Source organism: Elephas maximus, chromosome 4 (assembly GCF_024166365.1).
Source record: "Elephas maximus indicus isolate mEleMax1 chromosome 4, mEleMax1 primary haplotype, whole genome shotgun sequence".
Lineage (NCBI taxonomy): Eukaryota > Metazoa > Chordata > Mammalia > Proboscidea > Elephantidae > Elephas > Elephas maximus.
Genome location: NC_064822.1, coordinates 132,697,397 through 132,722,102, shown reverse-complemented (window position 1 = coordinate 132,722,102; position 24,706 = coordinate 132,697,397).

Sequence of the window (24,706 nt, the reverse complement as noted above, 5' to 3'; positions counted from 1 at the left end):
TTTCCTGACTTTAAACCATGCAGTATCCCCTTGTTCTGTTTGATTGACTGCCTCTTGGTTTAAGTACAGATTCCTCATGCACACAATTAAGTGTTCTGGAATTTCCATTCTTTGCGATGTTATCCATAATTTGTTATGATCCACACAGTGGAATGCCTTTGCATGGTCAATGAAGCACAGGTAAATATCTTTCTGGTATTCTCTGCATTCAGCCACGACCCATCTGTCTTCAGCAACAATATTGCTTGTTCCCTGTCCTCTTCTGAATCCGGCTTGAAATTCTGGCAGTTCCTTGTTGATGGTGCTTTTGAATTATCTTCAGCAAAATTTTACTTGTGTGTGGTATTAATGACATTGTTCAATAATTTCCGCATTCTTTTGGATCATCTTTTTTTTTCTTTACTGTACCTTAGATGAAAATTTACAGAGCAAATTAGTTTCTCATTAAACATTTAACACACAAATTGTTTTATGACATTGGTTGCCAATCCATGACATGTCAACACTCTCCCCTTCCTGACCTTGGGGTCCCCGTTACCAGCTTTCCTGTTCCCTCCTGCCTTCTCATCTTGCCCCTGGGCTGGTGTGCCCATTTGGTCTTGTATTGTTTTATGGGCCTGTATAATCTTTGGGCTGAAGGGTGAACCTCAGGAGTGACTTTAGTAATGAGTTAAAAGGGTGTTCAGGACCCATATTCTTGGGTTCCTCCAGTCTCTGTCAGAAGAGTAATTCTGGTCATTTTTTTTGTGAATTAGAAATTTGTTCTACATTTTTCTCCAGCTCTGTCTGGGACCCTCTATTGTAATCACCATCACAGCAGTAGTTGGTGGTAGATGGGCACCATCTACTGGTGCTGGACTCGGTCGGGTGGAGGCTGCAGTAGATGTGGTCCATTAGTCCTTTGGACTAATCTTTCCCTTGTGTCTTTGGTTTTCTTCATTCTCCCTTGCTCCAGACAGGGTTGGACTAGTGGAATATCTTAGATAGCTGTTCACAAGCTTTTAAGACCCCAGACGCTATGTACCCAACTGTATGTAGAACATTTTCTTTGTAAATTATGTTATGCCAGTTCAGCTAGATGTCCCCCAAGATCATGGTCCCAAGCCCTCAGCCCAGTAATTCAGTCCCTCAGGGAGTTTGGATGAGTCCATGAAAATTCCGTTACCTCGCCTTGGTCAAGTTGTGCTGGCTTCCCCGGTATTGTATACTGTCTTACCCTTCACCAAAGTTACCACTTATCTATTGTCTACAACCCTCCCCTACCTTGTAACCATCAAAGATTTTTTCTTTCTGGGTGTAATCTTTTTTCATGGATTCTTATAATAGTGGTTTCATACAGTATTTGTCCTTTTGTGATTGATTTATTTTACTCAGCATAATGCCCTCCAGGTTCATTTATGTTATGAGTTGTTTCACAGATTCATCATTGATCTTTATTGTTGTGTAATATTCCATTGTGTACATGTACCATAGTTTATCACTCATCTGTGGATGGGCATGTAGGTTGTTTCCATCTTTTTTGCTATTGTGAATAGTGCTGCAATGAACATTGGTGTGCATATGTCTATTTGTGTGATGGCTCTTATTTCTCTAGGGTATATCCCTAGGAATAGGATTGCTCGACTGCATGGTAGTTCTATTTCTAGCTTTTAAGGAAGCACCATATTGTTTTCCAAAATGGTTGCACCATTTTACATTCCCACCAGCAGTACAGAAGAGTTCCAATAATCTGGCAGCATCTCCAACATTTTTTATTTTCTGATTCATGCCAGTAATGTTGGAGTGAGATGTTATTTCATCGTAGTTTTGATTCACATTTCTCTAATGGCTAGTAATCTGAGCATTTTCTCATGTATCTGTTAGCAGCCTCAGCGTCCTCTTTGGTGAAGTGTCTGTTCATATCCTTTGCCCATTTTTTAATTGGATTGTCTTTTTGTTCTACAGGTGTTAGATTTTCCTACAGATTTTAGAGATTAGAACTTTGTTGGATTTGTCATAGCCAAAATTTTTTCCCAGTCTGTAGGTTCTCTATTTACTCCTCTGGTGAAGTCTTTGGATGAGCATAAGTGTTTAATTTTAAGAAGATCCCAGTTATCTAGTTTATCTTCTGAAGTTTGTGTATTGTTAGTTATGGTTTGTATTCTGTTTATGTCATGTATTGGGGCCTCTAGCATTGACTCTATTTTTTCTTCTATGATCTTTATAGTGTTTGGTTTTATTTTAGGTCTTTGATCCATTTTGAATTAGTTTTTGTATATGGTGTGAAGTATGGGCCCTGTTTATTTTATTTTATTTTTTTTTACAGATGGACATCCAGTTTTGCCAGCACCACTTCTTAAAAAGACTGTCTTTTCCCCATTTAATAGACTTTGGGCCTTTGTCAAAGAAGAGGTGACCATAGGTGGAAGGAGTTACACCTGGATTCTTGATTTTTTTCCATTGGCCAATGTGTCTGTCATTGTACCAATACCAGACTCTTTTGACTACCATAGCCATATAGTAGATTCTAAGGTCGGGTAGTACGAGTCCTCCTACTTTATTCTTATTCTTCAATAGTGCTTTACTTATCTGGGGCTCTTTCTTTTCCATATAAGTTAATGATTAGTTTTTCTATCCCATTAAAGAATGCTGTTGGTATTTGGATCAGGATTGCATTGTATTTGTAGATTGCTTTGGTTAGAATTCACATTTTCACCATGTTGAGTCTACCTATCCATGACCATGAAATGTTTTTCTATTTACGTAGGTCTCTTTTAGTTTCTTGTAGTAGTGTTATAGTTTTCTTTCTATAGATCTTTTGTGTCCCAGGTTAGGTTTATTCCTAATTTTTTTTTTAAAGGGGTATTATAAATGGTCCCTCATGCATCTGTCAGTTTTTCATACTGTGAAGGCTTGCATGTTGCTGTGTTGCTGGAAGCTATGCCACCGATATTCAAATGCCAGCAGAGTCACCCATGGAGCACAGGTTTCACCTGAGCTTCCAGACTAAGAAAGACTAGGATGAAGGGCCTGGCGGTCTACTTCTGAAAAAGGTTAGTCAGTGAAATCTTTGTAAATACCAACAGAACATTTTCTGATATAATGCTGGAAGATGAGCCCCTCAGGTTGGAAGGCACTCAAAATATAAGTAGGGAAGAGCTGTCTTCTCAAAATAAATTTGAACTTAATGACGTGGATAGAGTCAAGCTTTTGGGACCTTCATTTGCTGATGTGGCATGACTCAAAATGGGAAGAAGCAGCTGCAAACATCCATTAGTAATAGGAACATGGAATGTATGAAGTATAAATATAGAAAAATTTGAAATCATAAAAGTGAAATGGAATGCATAAGCATTGATATTCTAGGCATTAGTGAGCTGAAACAGACTAGTATTCACCATTTTGAATTGGACAATCATATGGTCTACCATGCTGGGAATGAAAAATCGAGGAGGAATGGTGTTGGAGTCATTGTCGAAAAGAACATTTCAAGATCTATCCTGAAGTACAACCCTGTCAGTAATACAATAATATCCATTCTCCTGCAAGGAAGATGAGTTACTATGACTATTATTCAAATTTAATCATCAACCACTAAGGCCAAAGATGAAGAAACTGAAGATTTTTACCAACTTCTGCAGTCTGAAATTGATTGAACATACATTCAAGATGCATTGATAATTACTGGTTATTGTAATAGGGAAGTTGGAAACAAAGAAGAATCAGTAGTTGGAAAATATGGCTTTGGTGATAGAAATGACCGCAGAGATCACCTATGGAATTTGGCAAGACAAATGACTTCTTCATTGCAAATACCTTTTTTCAACAACATAAACAGTGACTATACACATGGACCTCGCCAGATGGAATACACAGGAATCAAATTGACTACATCTGTGCAAAAAGACAATGGAGAAGCTCAATATCATCAGTCAGAATAAGGCAAGGGGCAGACTGGGGAATACACTATCAATTGCTCATATGCAAGTTAAGTTGAAGCCGAAGAAAATTAGAACAAGTGCATGAGAGCTAAAGTGTTACCTGGAGTATATCCCACCTGAATTTAGAGACCATCTCAAGAATTGATTTCATGCATTGAATACTACTTACCAAAGATGAGGTAAGTTGTAGAATGACATCAAGGACACCATACATGAAGAAAGCAAAAGGCCGTTAAAAAGATAGGAAAGAAAGAAAAGATCAAAGTGGATGTCAGAAGAGATTTTCAAACTTGCTCTTGAACATCTAGTAGCTAAAGTGAACAGAAGAAATAGAGTAAAAAGCTGAACAGAAGATTCCAAAAGGATGGCCTGAGAATGCAAAATAAAGTATTATAATGACATGAGCAAAGACATGGAGTTAGAAAACCAAAAGGGAAGAACGTGCTCAACATTTCTCAAGCCTCAAGATGCAATATTGAAGGATTCTATGGGAAAAATACTGAACGATGCAGGAAGCATCAAAAGAAGGTTGTACCAAGAAGAACTGATCTATCTATATTCAATCATTTCAAGAGGTAGCATATGATCAAAAATCAGTGGTACTGAAGGAAGAAGTTGAAGCTTCACTAAATACATTGGCAAAAAACAACGTGCCAGGAATTGATGGAGTACTAGTTGAGAAATTTCAACAAATGGATGTAGCACTGGAAGTGCTCACTCACCTATGCCAAGAAATTTAGAAGACAGCTACCTGGACAACTGACTGGAAAAGATCCATATTTATGCCTTTTGCAAAGAAAGGTGATCCAACAGAATGCGGAAGTTATCAAACAATATCATTAATATCACACAAAAGTAAAATTTTGCTGAAGATCTTTCAAAAGCGGTTGCAGCAGTATTTGACAGGGAACTGCCAGACATTCAAGCCGGATTGAGAAGAGAACATGGAAGAAGGGATATCATTGCTGGTGTCAGATGGACCTGGCTGAAAGTGGAGAATACCAGAAAGATGTTTACCTGCGTTTTGTTGACTATGCAAAGGCTTTTAACTGTGTGGATCATACCAAATTATAGAAAACGTTGTGAAGAATGGGAATTCCAGAACATTTAATTGGGCTCATGAGGAACCTGTACATAGGTCAAGAGGCAGTCGTTCAAATAGAACAAGGGGATACTGCATGGTTTGAAGTCAGGAGGGGTGTGTGTCAGGGTTGTATCCTTTTACCATACTTATTCCACCTGTATGCTGAGCAAATAATCAGAGAAACTGCACTATATGAAGAAGAACAGGGCATCAGGATTGAAAGAACACACATTAGCAACCTGCGATATGCAGATGACACAACCTTACTTGGTGAAAGTGAAGAGGATTTAAAGTACTTACTGATGAAGATGAAAGATTACCGCCTTCAGTATGGATTACACCCCAACATTAAGAAAACAAAAATCCTCACAATAGAACCAATAAGTAATATCACTATAAAAGGAGAAAATATTGAAGTTATCAAGAATTTCATTTTACTCGGACCCATAATCAACACCCATGGAAGCAGCAGTCAAAAAATCAAAGGACAAACTGTATTTGGCAAATCTGCTGCAAAAGACCTCTTTAAAGTGTTAAAAAGAAAAGAAGTCACTTCAAGCACTAAGGTATGCCTGACTGGAGCCATGACGTTTTCAATCAGCTCATACGCAGGTGAAAGTTGGACAATGAATAAAGAAGACCAAAGAAGAATTCACACCTTGGAACTGTGATGTTGGCCAAGAATGTTGAATATGCCACGGACTACCAAAAGAATGAAGAAATCAGTCTTGGAAGAAGTACAGCTAGAATGCTCCTTAGAAGTAAGGATGAAGAGCCTTCATCTCACATACTTTGGACATGTTATCAGGAGGGACCAGTCCCTGGAGAAGGGTATCATGCTTGGTAAAGCAGAGGGTCAGTGAAAAAAAGGAATACACTTGACGAGATGGATTGACACAGTGGCTGTGACAATGGGCTCAAGCATAACAATAATCATGAGCCTAGTGCAGGACCCAGCAGAGTTTCTTTCTTTGTACATAGGGTCGCTGTGAGCCGTTGTGAGTCGGAAGTGACTCAATAATAACAAAAACATTATAAATGGTACTGCTTTCCTGATTTCCTTTTTGTAGTTCTCTTTATTGGTGCGTAGGAATCCAAGTGATTTTTGTATGTTTATCTTGTATCCTGCCATTCTGCTGAATCTTTCTATTAGTTCCAGTAGTTTCTTGTTGAGTTCTTTGGGTTTTCTATGTATAGTATCATATCATCAGCAAATAGGGAAAGCTTTAATTCTTCTTCACCGTCTTCACCAGTCTGGATGCCCTTTATTTCTTTTTCTTGCCTTATGGCTGTAGCTAGGACTTGCAGCACAATGTTAAATAGAAGTGGTAATAAAGGACATTCTTGTATTGTTCCTCTTTTCAGGGGGAAGATTTTCAGTCTGTCTCCATTAGGAATGATGTTAGCTGTTGGTTTTGTGTCCCGTTGCTGTTCAGTCAATTCCGACTCATAGTAGCCCTATAAAACAGAGTAGAACTGCCGCATAGGGTTTCTAAGTGGTATGAATCCCACTTGGTCATGGTGTATTATTTTTTTATATGATGCGGAATTCTATCAGCTAGAATTTTGTTTTGAGAATTTTTGCATCTATATTCATGAAAGATATTGGTCTGTAATTTTCATTTTCTTTTTTTTGTATGCATGGCGTCTTTGCCTGATTTTGGTATCAGGGCTCTGCTGGCTTTGTAGAATGAATTTGGAAGTATCCCTTACTTCTCTATGTTCTGAAATAGTTTGAGTACTACTGGTGTGAGCTGTTCTCTGAATGTTTGGTAGAGTTCTCCAGTGAATCTATTTGGGCCAGGGCTTTTTTGGGGAGGAGTTTTTTTTAATGGACCTTTCCAATCTCTTCTCTTGTTATACATCTGTTCAGATTTTTGACTTCAGCTTGTGTTAGTTTAGGTAGGTAGTGTGTTTCTAGAAATTTGTCCATTTTTTCTAGGTTTTCAAATTTGGAGTATATTTTTTCTAGTACTCTGTTATGATCCTTTTTGTTTCAGTGGGGTCTATTTTAATGAATCCTATTTCATTTCTTATTTGGCTTATTTGCTTCCTGTTCTTTTCTTTTGTCAGTTTAGCCAGTGGTTTGTCAATTTTGTTGATCCTTTCAAAGAACCAACTTTTGGTTTTGCTGATTCTGTCTATTGTTTTCTTATTCTCTATTTAACTTATTTCTGCTCTGATGTTTATTATTTCCTTTTCTCTGGTGGCTGTTGGCTTCTTTTGCACAGCTAATGTTTTGATTTTGTCCTTTTCTTCTTTTTTGATGTGTTCATCTATTGTTATAAATAGACCTCGAGCATTGCCTTTGCTGTGTCCCAAATGTTTTGATATGATATGTTTTCATTTCCATTGGATTCTAGGAATTTTTCAATTTCGTATATTACCCAGTGGTTTTTAAGCAGGGTGTTACTCAGTTTCTATGTATTTGATATTTTTTTCCTTGCTCTTTCTGTTATTATTTTCTACTTTTATGGTGTTGTGATCAGAGAAGATGTTTTGTATTATCTCAGTGTTTTGATATTGTCGAGGGTTGCTTTGTCGCTAAAATGTGTTCTATTCTGGAGAACGTTCCACGTGCATTGGAAAAGAATGTGTACTTTGCTGCCTTTGGGTGACTGTTCTATACACGTCTACAAGGTCAAGTTGGTTGATTGTGGCCTTTAGATTTTCTATATCTTTGTTGAGTTTCTTTCTAGATGTTCTGTCCTTTACTGACAGTGGTGTGTTGCAGTCTCCTACTATTATTGTGGGACTATCAATTTCTCTTTTCTGTGCTGTTAGAGTTTGTTTTATGCATTTTGGAGCCCTGTCGTTGTGCACCTAGATATTTATTATGATCATGTCCTCATGGTGAATTGTCCTTTTAATCATTATATAATGTCCTCCCTTATCTTTTTTGGTGGATTTTGTTTTAGATTCTATTTTATCATAGATTAATATTGCTACTCCTGCTCTTTTTTGGTTGCTGTTTGCTTGATACATTTTTTCCATCCTTTGATTTTTAATATACTTGTATCTTTGTGCCTAAGATGTATCTCTTGTAGACAGCATATTGATGGGTCATACTTTTTTTATCCATTCCATCACTCTCTGTTTCTTTACAGGTGCATTTAAGCCATTTATGTTCAGCATGATTATCAACAGGTGTGAGTTTATTGCTGTCTTCTTGTAGTGCTTTTTTGTAGTGCTGACATTTTCTTTGTTCCTCTTACTCTCCTGTGCTGAATTCCTTTTGTTTGTGGGTATTCTTTTTGTTTCTTTCATTTTTGTGGATTTTGTGTTTATATTTTTCTTCTTTATTTTGATGAGTACATTTGTTACCTTTCTTTGTGGTTATCTTGAAATTTACCCATATCTTCCTTACTTCAAACCAGTCTTTTATTACTTGATATTGCCTGGACTTCCTCTACATTTGAAAGTTCTATAGCTACACCGTTTAGTCCCTCTTTTATTGTTCTGACGTTGTCATTTACGGATTGATGTTTCTAGTTCCCTTTAATAATTCTTGGGAGTTTGGTTTTTACATATTCCCTTAATTTCTGTTTATCTGGAAATGTTTTAATTTCACCATCATATCTGAGTGAGAGTTTTGCAAGGTATATTATTCTTGGTTGGCAGTTTTTTCTTTAAATGTTTTGATATGTCATCCCAATGCCTTCTTGATTGCATGGTTTCACTGAGTAATCTGAGTTTAGTCTTATTGCTTCCACTTTGTGTGTGACTTTTCATTTTTCTTGAGCTGCTGTCAATATTTTCTTTGTCTTTGGTTTTAGCAAGTGTGATTATGACATGTCTTGGTCATTTTCTCTTCAGATCTACCCTATATAGGGTTTGTTGAGCTTCTTGGACAACCAGCTTTTCATCTTTCACGATATAAGGGAAGTTTTCTGCCAGGGAGTCTTCAATGATCCTCTCTGTGTTCTTCATTTTCTCCCCTGTCCTGCAATTCCAATCACAAGCACATTTTTGCTTTTGACTGTATTCCACATAGTTTTTAGGGTTTCTTCACTTCTCTTCATTCTTTTCTCTGATTTTTCCTCATACGAAGTGCTGTCCAAGAATTTATCTTCAATTTTACTGATCCTGTCTTCTAATCCTTCAAATTGCTCATAAAATCTTCTATGGCACGGTCTATTTCTGTAATCTTGTTTATCTTTTGAATCTCTAATTGCTGTTTTTGTACAATTTCTAGTTGTTTATTTATTTTGACATTTTTCCTGTATTATTTTCCTGAATTCTTCCATTACTTTGTCTGTTTTCCCTGATTTTGTCTATATTTTCCATGATTCTGTCTGTTTTTTCCTCTGCATTTTCCTTCAACTCTTGGAGAACCCTGAATATCAGAATTTTGAATTCCCTATCAGGTATTTCCAGTGCTCTTTCTTCCACCAGAAGGTCACCTGGTGTTTTATTTTGTTTGCTTTCTGGAGCCATATTGTCCTATTTTTTTTTATATGCTTTTATATTGTCTGCTGTCTCCAGAACATCCTGGAATTATTTTCTTTGTTTATTGATTGTAGCTGTGTTTGTTTTGTCCTGCTTTTTTGTTATATTTGGTTATGTCCAAGCAGGCAGGCTGGCGTGTTTTGTGGCTTGCTCACCTGTGAGCATGATACTTCTTATCATCTTGTCCAGGTGAACAGAGTTGGTCACTTAGCTACGGTGCAGCAGGGAGGGTCCAGAGGGGGTGAGGGGTGGGGATGGGTAGTTCTTGGCAATAACTGGGACCAATGGGTCAGGGCTGGGGGGCAGTACACAGCGGGGTCTGGTGGACCACACTGGTGCTGTTTTGGGGCATTGCACTTGGTGTGCGTGGGTCACCTTTCTTTAAAATGAGTACAAGTATGGATCTCTTCCAGTGGATTGGCCAGGTAGCTGTCTTCCAAATTTCTTGGTATAGATGAGTGAGCATTTCCAGTGCTGCATCCATTTGTTGAAACATCTCAACTGGTATTCTGTCAATTCCTGGAGCCTTGTTTTTTGCCAATGCCTTCAGTGCAGCTTGTACCTCTTCTTTCAGTACCCTTGGCCCTCGATCATTTTACTTGGATCCGCAGTTAATATCCATGGAAACAGCAGTCAAGAAATCCAATGATGCACTGCATTGGGCAAATCTGCTGCAAAAGATCTCTTTAAAATGTTAAAAAGCAAAGATGCCACTTTAAGGACTAAGGTGCATCTGACCCAAGCCATGGTGTTTTCATTCACTTCATATGCATGTGAAAGCTGGACAATGAATAAGGAAGACCAAAGAAGAATTGATGCATTTGAATTATGGTGTTGGCAAAGAATATTGAATATACCATGGAGTGCCAGAAGAACAAACAATCTTGTCTTGGAGGAAGTACAATCAGAATGCTCCTTGGAGGTGAGGATGGCAAGACTTTGTCTCATGTACTTTGGACATGTTATCAGAAAGGACCAGTCCCTGGAGAAAGATATCATGCTTGGTAGAGTAGAGGGTCAATGAAAAAGAGGAAGACCCTCAATGAGTTGGATTGACACGGCAGCTGCAACAATGGGCTCAAGTGTAACAATGATTGTGAGCATGGCACAGGACAATGTTTAATTTTGTTGTATGTAGGGTCACTATGAGTTGGAACTGACTTGATGGTACTTAACAACAACATAACAGGGTAGAATATGAATGGGATCATCGTTTGTATGTATGGGTAGATTAGATGTTAGCTGTTTGTAAGTATGAAAACTGTCCAATTATAACAGAGTAGGGAGATAAACTGTTTACCAAACAAAGCCCTACAAGGAGGTTTTTGCATGTAAGGTAGTTAGGAGGTTTAAGTTTAATTGTTTTTTTTTTTTACATGTTGTTGTTGTTAGGTACCATAAAGTCAGTTTTGACTCATAGCAACCCTATATACAACAGAATGAAACACTGCCCGGTCCTGCACCATCCTCAAAATTGTTACTATGTTTGAGCCCATTGTTGAAACCACTGTGTCAGGGTCTTCCCTATCCCCTTTTTGGCAACCTTCTGCTTTACCAAGCATGATGTCCTTCTCTAGGGACTGGGACTATGTGAAAAAAAAACAAAAACAAAACAAAAACTACTTATTTACATACTTGTTTAAATACTGTAGCATGCTTACAAAATAATAAAGCATGATACATTTGAATGGAGTGCAGATATAAAAGCTGACTCTTTGAAACTGCATAAAAGATTCATCCATATACTATGGGATAATCCATCATGTTTCAATTGAGAGAGAAGATTCTATAATTCTCTGTTCTCTCTACCCCGTTTTCTGCTGTCGAAAACTGGATCACATATTTAATTATCTTTTGGTTACTTTGAATGCCCAAATATAATGTTATGTCATGTTGCAAGATCCTCAACTCAGTAAATATTGCCTTAAGAACAAAGAATTAGTTTAACGGAAATGGAACATACTGACCCTAACATTGACTTTATTGTAGATAAATTCTCTTTGTGCATGGTAGCAGTAAAGCAAATCCAACATTGTATATATAAACTGGGCTGGAAGGAGAAAGACTGGAAATCAGGAGATGTGATGAATGGTAATAGAAGATTTGACTAGATACCAGATTCCTCTCTATAAAACATCCACAGTATGTAGGTTTTTCTTGGCTTGGAGAAAGGGATTTTACATGCAGTAGTATCCAGTACTACTACTGTGTTGGCGGTCCAAATCCATCAGGCGATCCTTGGAAAATCTATGGGGTAGTTCTACTCTGTTCTATAGGGTCGCTATGAGTTGGAATCAACTCGAGGGCAACGGGAACAGTGGAGTATCCAGTGCTTTCTGATGGTAATAATGGGAAAATAATAAGGGCTCAGCTTCATTTCAAAAGGGTCCTTGAGGTGTTTAAGATTGCTTACAATTTTTCTCTTAACAAAACACATATAAAAAAAAATTAACTAGAATGAATGTATATTAAAAAAAAAAAAAAAAAAGCTACCTGTTGCCATCCAGTCGATTCTGACTCATAGTAACCCTGTAGGACAGAGTAGGACCACCCCATAGGATTTCCAAGGAGCAGCTGGTGGATTCAAACTGCTGACCTCTTGTTTAGAAGCCATAAATCTTAACCACTCTGCCATATAGAGTTCCTAATATACTAGCCTTATTCATAAGTAAAATAGTAAGCTAAATGTCTTCCCCCCAAAACATATTTCTTCTGGATTCTTTAGGGTCTAAAATTCTATTATTAAAGATTTATAGTTTCGGGCTAAGTTTTTTTGTTTTTCCTGTTGTTTTCTTTCAAAGTCTAAATGCTTGTAAAAGGGAAAATTTATGAAGGTCATGGCTTAAGAATCACGTCTAAATTCCTTTATTCATAGCATAAGAAAAAAAAAGATTGAAAGTCTATATGTGTCAGGTACTGTACTAGCACTGACGATAAAAAGTGAACAAGCTCAGGTTCCTGCCTTCGAGGGACTAATTCATATCACGTTATCTTTCCTTATAAATTGGCTGTAGTTTCTAATTTTCTCAATTCTATCAATGGTACTGCCATTTTTGCAGGCAATGGAGTTTTTCCTGACAACTCTCCACAGGACTAATCATACTATTCCCTTCAGAAATGCCCACTTCATTGAAGTCAAAATCACATGGTTTAACACTCAGTTGTTCTCTAATTATTCAACATGTGATAAAGTTGCTTCCAGCTATATTATAAAATGCTTAAGGGCAAAGATAGCTTTTGTCCTCTTTTAGATCTTATAGCCCAGAAGTTATCCAAATGCAGATCCTGTGACAAGCCCTTCAGTTGAATCTGATTTTGCTAAAGTTTGAGAGCCACTGCTCCAGACTATTATGTCTCAAAATTTAATCTGCTTACAAATCACCTAAAGATTAGATTAAAACTCAGATTCCTATTTAGTTGGTCTGAGGATTCTGCATTTTTAACAAACTCATAGATAAAGCTGATAATGATGCTTTAGGAAGTAGCCTGGAGATCAAATAAATAAAGCTTATAGTCCCAAGCACAGTTCTAGGAGCACGTGGAGATGTTCAACATATATTTAGTGATTTCAGTCCAGGACATCTTATTGTGAATTAACTTATACAACTGAGGGAATAAGTGTGTCTACAGCTAAGGAGTCCCTGGGTATTACGAACAGTTAAGCATTCCACTACTAGCCAAAAGTTGACAGTTCACATCCACCCAGACACACCTCAGAAGATAGCCCTGGAGATTTGCTTCCGAAAAGTCACAGCATTGAAAACCCTATGGAGCAGTTCTTCACTGCATAGGTAGGTGTTACCAGAGAATGGCCTCGGTTCTTGTCTCTGGTGTAGGAAAGAATTTAAACACTGAGACAAATAGTGCCAAGCGAGCAGAGGTTTATTAGCAAGCAGAGAATTAGTAGTAAAAGTACACTTGACTAGGAAGCGTCAAGCAGGCTACTCAGGTAGAGAAAGAATCTGAGTTCCCCGATAGTCGTTTTTTTTTAGGGTTTTATACCCTTTTTGTCTCTTTATCTGGCTCTGTTAACATTTAAAAGCCAGGACAAGACCCCTCTATGAAGACTATTTCCTTGGCTTAAGGTTTAATCACCATGTTAGGGATCTTATCAAGTTAAGGACTTTATCAAATCAAAGACCTCTGTAAAGATCATTTCCTTGGCTTAAAGTTTAACTACATAGGGACCATCTTATTGAGGAATGTCACTACCCCCTGTCTCTTCCTTTGTAGGGATTGTCTTATTGAGGAATGTCAGCACCTCCTACCTCTTCCTCTTCTCAAGTGCAAGCTCTCCCCCTCCCCTTTACATAGGGTGGCCACAACTCCACAGCCATTAACAGTAACAACCTACAGCTGAGAGAAAATGACTTTAAGAAGAATGGGGATCAGAGAGGCAAAGGAATAAAATTTATGTATGTAACAAAAAAATTAAAAAAAAAATTTGGCACTGGGTAACAAAAATTTTACATACCTAAAAATTTTGCTGAAGATCATTCAAAAACAGCTGAAGCAGTATAGCAACAGGGAACTGCCAGAAATTCAGACTGGTTTCAGAAGAGGACGTGGAACCAGGGATATCACTGCTGATGTCAGATGGATCTTGGCTGAAAACAGAGAGTACCAGAAGGATGTTTGCCTGTGTTTGATGGACTATGCAAAGGCATTCGACTATGTGGATCATAAGAAATTATGGATAACATTGTGAAGAATGGGAATTCCAGAACATTTAATTGTGTTCATGAGGAACCTTTACATAGTTCAAGAGACAGTTGTTCAGAGAGAACAAGGGGATACTGATTGGCTTAGAGTCGGGAAAGGTGTGCATCAGGGTTGTATTTTTTCACCATACCTATTCAATCTGTATGCTGAGCAAATAACCCAAGAAGCTGGACTATATGAAGAAGAACAGGGCATCAGGATTGGAGGAAGACTCATTAACAACCTGCATTATGCAGAGGACACAACCTTGCTTGCTGAAAGTGAAAAGGACTTGAAGCACCTACTAATGAAGATCAGAGACCACAGCCTTCAGTATGAATTGTACCTCAACATAAAGAAAACAAAAATCCTCACAACTGGACCAATGAGCAACATCATGATAAATGGAGAAAAGATTGAAGTTGTCAAGGATTTCATTTTACTTGGATCCACAATCAACAACCGTGGAAGCAGCAGTCAAGACATCAAAAGACGCATTGCATTGGGTAAATCTGCTGCAAAGGACCTCTTTAAAATGTTGAAGAGCAAAGGCATCACCTTGAAGACAAAGGTGCGCCTGACCCAGGCCATGGTATTTTCAATCACCTCATATGCATGTGAAAGCTGGACAATGAATAAGGAACACTGAAGAAGAATTGACGCCTTTGAATTGTGGTGTTGGCAAAGAATATTGAATGGGCTGCCAAAAGAATGAGCAAATCTGTCTTGGAAGGAGTACAACCAGAATGCTCCTTAGAAGCGAGGATGGCAAGACTGCTTCTTACTTACATACTTTGGACATGTTGTCAGGAGGGATCAGTCCCTGGTGAAGGCCATCATGCTTGGCAAAGTACAGGGTCAGCAGACAAAAGGAAGACCCTCAGCGAGGTGGACTGACACAGAGGCTGCAGCAATGAGCTCAAGCATAACAATGATTTTAAGGATGGCGCAGGACCGGGCAGTGTTTCGTTCTATTGTGCATAGGTTCGCTATTAGTCGGAGCCGACTCGACGGCACCTAACAACAACATGTAACAAAATGGCTACCTGAGTCTCCAAAACACACATTCTTAAATCCTTAATTTGTTTTCTATTTTCTCTTACATCTTGTTTCTGAATGTAACTATAAATGCAAGCAAATGAACAAATCTTATCTGTTCAAATCCATGGGACTCATCACAATATGTAGTCATTTATCTGACATGTTGGGTTGTTGTGTTCTTGTTGGGAGCCACAGAGCTGGTTCAAATTCATACCCACCTTATATACAGCAGAGCAAAACACTGCCTTGCCCTATGCCATCCTCACAGTTGTTACTACAGTTTGAGCCCTTTGTTGCAGCCACTGTGTCCAGCCACCTCACTGAAGGGCTTCCTCTTTTTCTCTGACCCTCTGCTTTACCAAGCATGATGTCCTTCTCCAGGGACTGATCTCTACTGATAACATGTCAAAAGTACATGAGACTAAGTCTTGCCACCCTCGCTTCTAAGGAGCATTCTAGCTGTTCTTCTTCCAAGACAGATTTGCTTGTTCTTCTAGCAGTCCATGGTGTATTCAATATTCTTCGCCAGCACCATAATTCAAAGACATCAATTCCTTTTCAGTCTTCCTTATTCATTGTCCAGCATTCACATTTATATGACGTAATTGAAAACACCATGGCTTGAGTCAGGCGTACCTTAGTCCTTAAAGTGACATTTTTGCTTTTTTTTTTTTTTTTTTTTAACACTTTCAAGAGGTCTTTTGCAGTAGATTTGCCCAGTGCAATGCTGCTTTTGATTTCTTGACTGCTGCTTCCATGGGTGTCTATCGTGGATTCAAGTAAAATAAAATCCTTGACAACTTCAATCTTTTCTCTTTTTATCATGATGTTTCTTATTGATCCAGTTGTGGAGATTTTTGTTTCCTTTTTCTTAAGGTGTACTTTATAGTGAAGGCTGTGTCTTTGACCTTCATCATTAGGTGCTTCAAGTCCTCTTCAGTTTCAGCAATCAAAGTTGTGTCATCTGTATAACACAGGTTGTGGATGAGTCTTCCTCCAGTCCTGATGTCCCGTTCTTCATACAGTCAGCTCCTCAGATTATTTGCTCAGCATACAGATAGAATAAGTATGGTGAAAGAATACAACCCTGATGTACACCTTTCCTGATGTTAAACCATGCAGTATCCCTTCGTTCTGTTCAAATGACTGCCTCTTGGTCACAATTAAGTGTTCTGAAATTTTCATTCTTTGCAATGTTATCTATAATGTGTAACAATTCACATAGCCAAATTCCTTTGCATACTCAATAAAACACAGGTAAATATTTTTCTGATATTCTCTGCTTTCAGCCAAGCTCCATCTGGCATCAGCAATGATACCTCTTGTTCCAAGTTCTCTTCTGTATTCAGCTTAACTTTCTGGCAGTTCTTTGTCATTGTGCTGCTGCAACCACTTTTGAATTATCTTCAGCATAATTTTATTGCATGTAATATTGATGATATTGTTTGATAATTTCTGCATTCTGTTGGATCACCCTTCTTTGGAACGGGCACACATATGGATCTCTTCCAATGGGTTGGCCTGATAGCTGTCTTTCAAATTTCTTGGCATAGATGAGTGAGCATTTCCAGCGTTGCATCCATTTGTTGAGACATTTCAACTGGTATTACGTCAATTTCTGGAGACTTGTTTTTTGCCAATGCCTTCAGTGCCGCTTGGACTTCTTCAGTACTATCAGTTCTTGATTATATGATATCTCCTGAAATGGCTGAACATCTACCAATTATTTTTGGTACAGTGACTCTGTGTATTCCTTCCATCTTCTTTTGATGCTTCCTGTGTCATTTAATATTTTGCCTATAGAAATTTCAATATTGCAATTCAAGGCTTGAGTTTTTTCTTCAGTTTTTTCCACTTGAGAAATGCTGAGAGTGTTTTTCCCTTCTGGCTTTCTAACTCCAGGCCTTTGCACATTTCATTATAGTACTTTACTTTGTCTTCTCGAGCCACCCTTTTGAATCTTCTGTTCGGCTCTTTGACCTCACCATTTCTTCCTTGCACTTTAGCTACTCTAGAGCAAGTTACAGAATCTCTTCTGACATCCATGTTATTTCTTTTCTGTCTTTTTAATAACCTTTTGCTTTCTTCATGTATGATGTCCTTGATATCATCCGAGAACTCTTCTGGCCTTTGGTCATTAGTATTCAGTGTGTGAAATCTATTATAGAGATGGTCTCCAAATTCAGATGGCATATTCTCAAGGTTGTATTTTGATTCTCTTGGGCTTGTTTTAATTTTTTAGCTTCAACTTGAACTTGCATATGAGCAATTGATGATCTGTTCAGCAGTCAGCCCCTGGCCTCATTTTTACTGATGACATTGAGCTTCTCCAAAGTCTCTTTCCACAGATGTATTTGATTTGATTCCTCTTTATTCTATCTGGGGATGTCCATGTGTATAGTCACCATTTATTTTGTTTGAAAAGATTATTTGCAAAGAATAAGTCATTGGTCTTTCTATCATGAGATCTCAGGCTTCGTTTCTGTCACCAAGGCTGTGTTTTCCAACTACTGATCCTTCTTCTATATTTCCAACTTCTGAAATTTCAATCACCATTTATTATCAATGCATCTTGATTGTGTTTGATCAATTTCAGACTGCAAAAATTGGCAAAAATCTGCAAAAATCTTCAGTTTCTTCATCTTTGGCATTATTGGTTGGTGTGTAAATTTGAAAAAATAGTTGTATTACCTGGTCTTTTGTGTAGGCCTATGGATTAAAAAAATATATATATATTTTTTTATGGATATTATCCTATCTCTGACAGCATTGTATTTCAGGATAGAACCCAAAATGTTCATTTTGACTGTGAATGTAATGCCATTCTTCAATTTGTCATTCCTGGTGTAGTAGACCATATAATTGTCTGATTCAATGTGACCAATACCAGTCTATTTCAGCTCACTAGTGCCTAGGATATCTGCCACAAGTATTCCATTTCATTTTTGACAACTTCCAATTTTCATAGATTCATACTTTGTACAGTGCACATTGTGATTATTAATGAATGTTCATAGCTGTTTCTTCTAATTTGAGTTGTGCCACATCAGCAAATGAAGGTCCTAAAAGCTTTACTCCATCCAAGTCATTAAGGTTGACTTTACTTCAAGGAGGTAGCTCTTCCCCAGTCATATTTTGAGTGCCTTCCAACCTGAGGGGCTCATCTTCTGGCACTGTATCAGACAGTATTCTTCTGCTATTATGATGGTTAAGATTGTGTGTCAACTTGGCTGGGCCATGATTCTCAGTGTTTTGGCAGTTGTATAATATTGTGATCACTTCCCTATTGAGATTTGATACGCGATCATCCCCATGATGGAATCTGTGTGAGTTGGTACCAGCGGGGACAGGGTCTATGGCAGCTCACTGTCCACCCCCGCACAGACTTCATCTTTCTGCCTGTCACTGCTTAGCTTCCCTTTTCTCCTTGCTGGGGCTTTTGCTTGTTCTGGATCCTGCAGCTGGCTCCTGTTCATCTGTCCTCCGATTCTTGGGGCTTGAGCTAGCAGCTTACCTCCAGTCTTGGCTGCCGATCTTGGGATTAGTGGATCATCACAGCCTGTGAGCAGCAGTCCTGTTTTCTAGCCTGCCAATCTTGGGTTTGCCAGCCCCTTCAGCTACATAAATCAGGAGATTTATGAGGAGCAGTCTAACTCCAAGCACCAGAATAGAAAGCCATGACCCCTCAATCAATTTCCATACTTGAGCCTGATTACAGACCCACATCCCCTTGATTGAAAGGGAGGCTGGGTCCCCTTGAGGAAGGACTCCAATATACTACTACCAAAAACTTGTACTGTCGATTTTTCTCTCAGCCTTCCCCAAGGGGATCTATGGCCTTTTACAAGAGTGACTGTTCATTGGGGAAAAGGAAATAATCTGACTTTTTGAGGACTACTGAATACTGGCTCTGAGCTGACACCAATTCCAGGAGACCCAAAATGTCACTGAGGCCCACCAGTCAGAGTGGAGGCATATGAAGGTTAGGTTATTAATGGAGTCTTAGCTCATTAAGTTTCACAGTAGGTCCAGTGAGTCCCTGAACCCATTCTGTAGTGATTTCTCTGGTTCCAGAATGGTAATTGGAATAGATATACTGAGCAACTGGCAGACCTCCCACACTGGATCTCTGACAAATGGAATAAGGGCTATTATGGTAGGAAAGGCCAAGTGGAAGCCATTAGAACTGCCCCTACCTAGGAAAATAGTAAAACAATAGCAATACTGCATTCCTGGAGAGATTGCAGAGATTACCGTCACCATCAAGGACTTGAAGGATGCAGGGGTAGTGATTCCCACCACATCCCCATTCAATTTGCCTATTTGGCTTGTACAAAAATGGTGAATCTTGGAGAATGACAGTGGATTATCAAAAACTTAACCAGGTGGTGACTCCAATTGCATCTGCTGTTCCAGGTTTAGTCTCATTGCTTGAGCAAATTAATACATCTCCTGGTACCTGGTATGCAGCTATTGATCTGGCTAATGCCTTTTTCTCTACACCTGTTTTGAAGGACCATCAGAAGCAGTTTGCCTTTAGCTGGCAAGGCCAGCAATACACCTTCAGTTGCCTACTTCAGCTACATCAACTCTCAAGCTCTATGTCATAGTTTAGTCCACAGGGAACTTGATCACCTTTCCCTTCCATAAGACATTACACTGGTCCATTACACTGATGACATTATGCTGATTAGACCTAGTAAGGAAGAAGTTGCAATGATTCTGGACTTACTGGTAAAACATTTGTGTGCTAGAGGGTGGGAAATTAATCCCAAAAAATTCAGGCACCTTCCACCACAGAGAAATTTCTAGGAGTCCAGTGGTGTGGGGCATGCTGAGATATTCCTTCTAAAGTGAAGGATAAGTTATTACATCTGGTTTCTCCCACATCTAAAAAGGAGCTATGATGCCTAGTCGGCCTCTTTGGATTTTGGAGGCAGTATAGTCCTCATTTTGGTGTGCTACTCCAACCTGTTTATCAAGTGACTCAAAAAACTGCTAGTTTTGAGTGGGGCTCAGAACAAAAGAAGGCCCTGCAACAGGTTCAGGGTGCTGTTCAAGCTGCACTGTCACTCGGGCCATAAGATCCAGCTGATCCAATGTTGCTTGAAGTGTCAGTGGCAGATAGAGGTGATGTTTGTAGTCTTTGGTGAATCACAGCAGATAACTACTCTCTTTTTGAGAAACAGCTTTTGGCTTGTTACTGGGCCTTAGTAGAGACTGAATGCTTAACCATGGGACATCAAGCCACCATGCGGCCTGAACTGCCCATCATGAACTGGGTGTCGTCTGACTCACAGAGTCATAAAGTTGGATGCACACAGCAGAGTTCCATCATTAAATGGAAGTAGTATATGTGAGGTCAGGCCAAAGCAGGACCTGAAGGCACAAGTAAGTTGCATGAGGAAATAGCCCACATGCTCATGGTCTCCACTCCTTCACATTACCTTCCATCTCCCAGTCTGTACCTATGGCATCATGAGAAGTTCGTTATGATCAGTTGACTGAGAAAGAGAAAACTCGTGCCTGGTTTACGGACGGTTCTGCTCAATATGCAGAAACCACTCAAAATTGGACAGCCTCAGCACTACAGCACCTTTGTGGGACCTCCCTGAACGACAGTCGTGAAGGGAAATCCTCCCAATGGGCAGAACTTTGAATAGTGCACCTGGTTGTTCACTTTGCTAGAAAGAGAAATGGCCAGATGTGTAATTGTGTACTGATTCATGGGCTGTGGCCACTTGTTTGGCTGAATGGTCAAGGACTTGGAAAGAATATGATTGGAAAATTGGAGACAAGGAAGCATGGGGAAGAGGTATATGGATAGACCTCTCTGAATGGACCAAAGACATGATATTTGTGTCCCATGTGAATGCTAACCAAAGGGTGACCCCAACAGAGGATGATTTTAACAATCAAGTGGATACGATAATGAGTTCTATGGAAACCAGTCATGTGCTTTCCCCAGCCATTTGGCTCATTGCTCAATGGGCTCATGAACAAAGTGGCCGTGGTGGCAGGGGTAGAGGTTGTGCATGGGTCCAGCACCATGGACTCCCACTCACCGTGTCTGACTTGGCTACAGCCAGCGCTGAGTGCCCAATCTGCCAGCAACAGAGACCAACAGTGAGTCTCCCAATATGGTACCATCCCTCAAGGTGATCAGCTAGCAACCTGGTGGCAGGTTGATTACATTGGACCACTTCCATCATGGAAAGGGCAGCATTTTTTTCTCTTAATGTAATAGACACTTACTCTGGATATGGATTTGCCTTTCCTGCATGCAATGCTTCTGCCAAAACTATCATCATGAACTTACAGAGTGCCTTATCCACTGTCATGGTATCCCACACAGCATTGCCTCGGATCAAGTGACTCAGTTCACAGCAAATGAAGTGCAGCAGTGGGACCATGCTAATGGAATTCACTGGTCTTACCATGTTTTCCATCATCCTGAAGCAGCTGGCTTGATAGAACAATGGAATGACCTCCTAAAGACACAATTACAGCACCAATTAGGTGGCAATAATTTGCAGGGTTGGGGCAATGTTCTCCAGGAGGCTAGATACCCTCTAAACCAGTGTCTGTTCTATCTCCCGTAACCAGGATTCATGGGTCCAGGAATCAAGAGGTGGAAATGGGAGTGGCACCACTTGCCATTACCCCTAGTGACTCACTCACAAGATTTCTGCTTCCTGTCCCCACAACCTTATGCTCTGCAGGTCTAGAGGTCTTAATTCTATAGGGATGAATGCTCCCACCTGGAGACACATCACTGATTCCACTGAACTGGAAACTAAGATTGCCACCTGGCCACTTGGATTTCCTTATGCCTCTGGATCAACAGGCAAAGAAGGGAGGTACCATACTGGCGGCGTGATTCATCCTGATTACCAAGAGGAAATCGGACTGATATTACATAATGGAGGTAAAGAAGAGTATGTCTGGAACTCAAGCAATCCCTTAGGGCATCTCTTAGTACTACCATGCCCTGTGATTAAAGTCAATGAAAAACTACAGCAACCCAATTCCGACATGACTACTAATGGCCAAGACCCTTCAAGAATGAAGGTTTGGGTCACCTCACCAGGCAATGAACCATGATCACCTGAGTGCTTGCTGAGAGCAAAGGGAATACAGAATGGATGGTAGAAGATGGTAGTTCTAAATACCAGTTGTGGCCATGTGACCAGTTGCAGAAACGAGGGCTGTAATTGTTATGAGTATTTATGCTTTATGTGTGCATCAAATATTTCTAGTTTCTTCACTTATAAAGTATAAGATGTAAACAGGGCTATTGTATTTTGGTTTGTATGTGTGTTCATTGTATCATGTTAAGTCCAAGTATGACTTTATAATTGTCTTTATTTAGAGATTATGTATGGTTTAAGGAAATGTGTACAGGTGCCAAGTTGACAAGGGGTGGACTAAGATGGGTAAGATTGTATGTCAACTTGGGTGGGCCGTGATTCTCAGTGTTTTGGCAGTCATATAATGTTATGATCACTTCCCTGTTGATATTTGATACTTGATCACCCCCATGATGGGATCTACTGTGAGTTTGTACCACAAGAGGCAGGGCCTGTGGCAGCTCACTGCTGCACCCCTCCCCCCAGCCCCAGCCTTCATCTCTCTGCCCTTTGCTGCCTAGCTTCCCTTCTCTTCTTGGCGGGGCTTTTGCTTATTTTGGATCCCGTGGCTGGCTCCTGTTCATCTGACCTCTGGTTCTTGGGACTTGAGCTAGCAGCCTACCTGTGGTCTTGCCTGCAGACCTTGGGGTTTGTTGATCTTCACAGCCTGTGAGCAACAACCATGCTCTCTGGCCTGCCAATCTTGGGTTCACCAACCCCGGTAGCTATGTGAATCAGGAGGAACCTGTTTTCTGACCCATGGACTTGGGACGTTGCAGCCTCTGCAGCCATGTGAGCCATTTCCTTGATAAAAATCTCTCTCTCTCTTTATATATGTATTTATATACTGTACTGGTTTTGCTTGTCTAGAGAACCTAGCCTAAGACAGCTATCCATAAGGTTTTCACTGGCCAGTTTTTTTTCAGAAGCAGATTGCCAAGTCTTTTTTCCAAGCCTTAGTCTGGAAGCTCAGCTGAAACCTGTCCATCACGGTGACTCTACTGATATTTGAAATACTGGTGGCATAGCTTCCAGCATCATAGAAACACACAAGCCACCACAGTACATCAAACTGACAGACAAGTGTTTGTTACTTGGCGTAGGTTGTTAAATTGAATTCTCTCAAGCAGACTATTCCTTTTTGGTACAGAAAAAAGTTATCTTCCTTTGTGCAATTTTAAAGCATAGCCCTGAAAACTTTAGAGCTTCTGTAGTTTGTGTTCTTGAAACAATTAACAAATGCTATTCTAAATACTGCCCTTAGTGGAATGTAGTAGTTGAAAGGCAAATGAAAGAGAAGAAAATGTACATTCTGAAAGAACCAACTGGTGCCAAGAAGTACATGACTAGCGAAAAGCTTTCTTGGGGATACATGACTGCAATAATGCCCATCTGTGTCCTGGCCTTGATGAGTTCTGTATTAAACTAGGACAATAGAATCTCTGTTTCTCTGGTATTTCAGAACTACATTTAACTTTCTTAACACAAAACACTGTCGTGCCTGGTACATGGTGCACTCACCAAGCAGTCAAAAACAATTAAATGAATGGTTTGGACGAAGTCATTCTTTTTACACTCCTTGCACATTGAATAAACAAGGTCAAATAAACTTCAAACAAGACTTAAATTTAAGAGTGAATGGGTTTTATACTTCATGAGACTCTTATGTTGAGACAAGTAACGCCTACAACATGTTTCTCTACATCTGTCTCAAAGTCAGAATAAGCAGTTTCTGAAATGATCCACTTTTGAAAAGATCTATAAAAAAAAAAAAGTTTTTTTTTTTTTTTTAATAAATGTTAAGACCCACTTTGAATTTAAGACAGAAACAATGCTTTATTAGGATTAAAAATATATATTTTATTGTGTTTTAGGTGAAAGTTTACAGAGCAAACTAGTTTCCCATTCAACAAATTGAACACAAAGTGTTCCATGACATTGGTTGCAATCCCCACGCTGTGTCAACACTCTCCCCATTTCTACCGTGGGTTCCCCATTTCCTTTTGTCTGGCTTTTCTACCCCTTCCTGCTTTCCCATCTTTATTTTTGGGCAAATGTGGCCCTTTTGATCTTGTATAATTTTTTGTTCTACAGGGCATGTTCTTTTTGGGTGTTATTGTTTTATAGGCTTGTGTGTTGTTTGACTGGAAGGTGGTTTCTGGGAATGACTGCAGTTCCAAGTCAGGGGGGTTTGTTAGGAACATAGTCTCAGGGCTCCTCCAGTCTTTATCAGGTCAGTAAGTCTGGTCTTTTTATGAATCTGATTTTTTGTTCTACATTTTTCTCCCATTCTGTCTGGGACTCTCTATTATGATCCTGGTCAAAGCAGTCAGAAGTGGTAGCCAGGCACCATCTAATTCTTCTAGTCTTGGGTCCTGTAA